The following is a 3,991-nucleotide window of genomic DNA, read 5'->3' as shown; positions in this document are numbered from 1 at the left end:
AGCTAGAACTATTAACCATGGTTTGTTAGCTATTCTAAGTGATTAGGGGTGGACCATCCCATTGTCAATAGATAAGAAAGTGTTTGTTCAAACAAATACTACTTTTCTAAGATAATGACTAAGTCTGAAAACAAGTAGCAAATAAAGGAGATATTTTTCTTGATTCCAAAAGTGTTCTATCATCTTATATAACATATGATGATCCCACTGCCTCTGTTGTCTTGTCACAACCGAAGAGATCAATACCATTTAGTTTTCTTCGACATAATTCACGGTACCTTGTCGTAGTGGGAGAGTTTCTAGGAACTCACCTTCTTATGACTTGGGAGACACTAGTGATTAAAATCCATTGTGAGTTTAAACAAGTAATGGATTGTCAAGATAAGAAACTAAGAAGAAAGCCAATAGAACTATGGTTTAATCCATTCACATGGAGTAACCTAAAGTTTTCTATTACAAGGACATAAAAGAAAATTTTCGTTTATAAGTCTATTCAATGGACTTAACAAACTTCCTGTTCCTAGTATTATAGGTTTGAGTTTATCTAAACCTATGGCTTGTGGTATACCTGGTAATTACTTACTCTAATGCAAGCAACTTACTTTAGTAAGATGCTGAAGCATTTTCTTTCTAATGGCAATCTATAGAAGCTTCACAACTTCTTAGGCATAGATTTTATTTATCTAAGGAAAAGTCTCAACTATTCAAGAAAAGATAAAGCCATGAAAGAATTTCTTATATCAACAGTGAGAGGTCTTAGATATGCTTTTGTATGCCTTAGACCAGACACCTGTTGTTGAGTGGGAGTAATGAGTAGGTATCAGATTAATCCAGGAGAAGAACATTGGAAGACAATCAAGTAAATCCTAAGATTAAGAAGAGGAACTATATGTTAGTCTATAAGGGTGTGTTTAAAACTCTTAGACTACACCATATCAGATTTCGAAATTTGCCTTTGTGCTAGTAAATCTTTCTGATAAGATGGTGGTTACTCTGGGGGTGGAATAGTGATTTTGGAGAAGTGTAAAAACCTATCTGAAGTCTCTAGGTCTACCAGAAAGGGATTGAATGTTAAAGCTGCAGGAAAGGTACTTATTCAGTCTAAGGAAAGTTCTATACATCTTTGGCACCATTCCAAATTGCCTTAAACTACTAGTGTTAATTTCCTAATTAACCAAAAGTAGTTGCCAAAGGTATAGAATCCAATATCCCAAGAGAGTAGACATATAGAGAGGAATTTCACATTATTAATAATTTTGTGATTAAGGAAGAGTAATGGTGGAGAAAAGGTTATGATTAATTCAACCTTTCAGATCCTATTACGAGGAGTTTACTACTACTACACTTGATTTGTATATCAAGGTGTTGAGATTATTTGAAACGCACTTTTTGTTTTATATTAGTGCAAGTGGGAGTTTGTTGGGTTTTATGCCCTAAATAAAACTCATTTCAATATAATCAGATTTACTTATTAATATAGATCAGAAATAACATTTAATGTTGCATGGTTCACATGATTTATTTCATGATTATATGTACATAATGTATAAATTCATCTGAAACCCTTTTCACATACTTGATCCTGTTTATTGTGCTGTCAACACATTGGAAAGTAAACATGACTATGTGAATAAAGTTTCCTAGATTTATCAGACATAGGGTTTTACTGATATGATAATCTACAACAGAGTTTACTTGCATTTGGAGAAGTGCTATGTTCTTTCCAGAGCATTGGTTAAAGTAAAGCTCAGGTTGGATGCCTGGAGTATGCATCGGAAGGGACCGATATTGAACTTTGACTTAGATTTATTAAACTTACCGTAATATCTATTCAAGTCAATATCGCCTAGTTGATCCTAGATCAAATGTTCTTAATCCTGTTATGATTAGGCTCAATCTTGAAAGGCTATTCGTGTTCTTTGATTTGTTAGTTAAGCCTACTTTTAGGTCAGGGTGATACGTACATTTTGGGAACACGGTAGTGCAATTGAGTGGGAGCGCTAGCATAAACATGGAATCTATAGCTTCTATCTGGCGAATAGTAAGCAAAGGATGATCTCCTTCGAGCTTGACCAAACGAACATAAATGGTGGAGTACTCATTTCACATAAGCTGAAATATCCTTTATACGGGGTCAAGTGTTTTAAGGATAAAATACATAGTAGGGTGTTACGGTAATCTAATCCCTTACAGTGTAGATCATTCATATAGAGGATCATTGATCACATTAGGATTATAACAATGGATAACTAATGATGCGTCTATATGGTGGAACATATAGAGCATTCTATATAACTGAGAGTGCAATTCTAAGTTCTATGCGTGGATTCAACGAAGAACTAATAAGTTAGTGAATTTTAGTAATAAATTCTTGATCTACTTATTGGAAGCTCGGTTATATAGACCATGGTCCCCACACTAGTTGAGATAATATTGCTTGTAAGACTCATATAATTGGTTTTGATTAATCAATTATAATTCTCAAATTAGACTATGTCTATTTGTGAATTTTTCACATAAGGGCGAAATTGTAAAGAAAGAGTTTTAGGGGCATATTTGTTAATTATGATACTTTGTATGGTTCAATTAATAAATATGATAAATGACAATATTATTTAATAATTATTTATAGTTATTAAATAGTTAGAATTGGCATTTAAATGGTTGAATTAGAAAATTGGCGTTTTTGAGAAAATCAGATGCAGAAAAGATAAAACTGCAAAATTGCAAAAAGTGAGGCCCAAATCCACTAAGCATGGCCAGCCACTTTTGTAGGCAATTTAAACTGATATTTTCATTATTTTAATGCCAAATAATTCAAACCTAACCCTAGTGGAATGCTATAAATAGATAGTGAAAGCTTCAGGAAAATTACACTTAAATTTTCTACTTTTTCATTCAGAAAAAACTAAGCCTTCTCTCTCCCTATCTTTAGCTGCCACTTCTTCTTTCTCTTTCCTCTTGAATTTCGAAATTCTTAGTGTATGAGTAGTACCCACACACAGCAAGTGATACCTCAATCATAGTGAGGAAGATCGTGAAGAAAGACTTTCAGCAAGAAGGAGTTTCAGCATCAAAGATTCAGAGAAAGAGATCCAGGTTCAGATATTGATAATGCTCTGCTACAGAAAGGAATCAAGGGCTAGATATCTGAACGGAAGGAGTCATTATATTCCGCTGCACCCAATGTAAGGTTTTCTTAACTTTATATGCGTTTATTTCATCGTTTTAGAAAGTTCATATTTAGGGTGTTAATAAACATACTTGTGAGTAGATCTAAGATCCTGGTAAAATAATTTCCAACAATTCACACAACCTTAAACACATTAATCCGAAAATCACTACAAATTTCAAATTTAAAAAAAAAAATGTGAAAAAATTTTGAGCCCTAAAATTAATAACTTTGGCTCTTGATACCAATTGTTGAAAAACAATTACAGATTATGAGCATTTAATAGCATCAACCAAATATAATCCATAATTATTAAAGCCAAGATCTAGTATTTATTTAGAGTATCAAAGACAATAAAACACATACCTCCCATACTATCCATGTGAGCCATTATCCTTCAATGTCTTCAATGGGAATCACCACCAAGATCCTTGAGCAAAAACTAGAGAGAACACTTCTGGAGCTAACCCTTTTATCTTTTACCATACCAACTCATCTTACCCCTTTACCACACATAACACATATATATATATACATGCTATTGCCCTTATAACCCTAAGGGGTTATTAACCAATTAGGCTTTTGGGGTCTTTTATGGTATACTATAATTTAATGGGCCAACTATAGTATTAAGGTGCTCTCATGTGCCTCTAACACATAATTAAGTTGCGAACCATCTCATTATGGTTATTAGCAACATTAGGCACATAGTTAATGATTATGTATTATGGAACTAGACCTATGATTGTATTAGACCTCCACGTTACCGCCTCATACTTTTCTTTTATATATATAGAATACTTCTAAATGGATATTACC

The sequence above is a fragment of the Cannabis sativa genome, chromosome 3 (assembly GCF_029168945.1).
Source record: "Cannabis sativa cultivar Pink pepper isolate KNU-18-1 chromosome 3, ASM2916894v1, whole genome shotgun sequence".
NCBI lineage: Eukaryota > Viridiplantae > Streptophyta > Magnoliopsida > Rosales > Cannabaceae > Cannabis > Cannabis sativa.
This window is presented reverse-complemented; position numbering follows the sequence as displayed.